This window comes from Buceros rhinoceros, unplaced genomic scaffold (genome assembly GCF_000710305.1).
Source record: "Buceros rhinoceros silvestris isolate BGI_N320 unplaced genomic scaffold, ASM71030v1 scaffold34510, whole genome shotgun sequence".
Lineage (NCBI taxonomy): Eukaryota > Metazoa > Chordata > Aves > Bucerotiformes > Bucerotidae > Buceros > Buceros rhinoceros.
Window position 1 is genome coordinate 7,080 of NW_010388461.1, and position 214 is coordinate 7,293.

The 214-nt window shown below is 65.0% G+C and overlaps 1 protein-coding gene across 1 annotated transcript in view; it reads right to left on the reverse strand.

Annotated features, from left to right (window-relative positions):
* Nucleotides 1-214, reverse strand: part of CRTAC1 (cartilage acidic protein 1) — a gene marked incomplete at its 5' end in the record, with an annotated part of 4,612 nt that overhangs the window by 3,820 nt on the left and 578 nt on the right. The window lies entirely within an intron of this gene.

The window sequence follows — 214 nt, forward strand, 5'->3', positions numbered from 1 at the left end:
GGTAATGACACCGGGAAGGGCAGAGTCACAGCACATTTTATTAGCCAAGCCCGAGTATTGGCACTGCGGGAGAGGAGCCCCATGAGCCTGGCTGTGCCGCGAGGGTTGCTTGGACCCCCCAGAGCAGGGTGCGGGCTGCCCTGGCCCCCCGATACCTGCTGGGCTCCTACCGGAAGAGGCGGCAGGGGGAGGTGGGCCGGGAACCAAACATGCT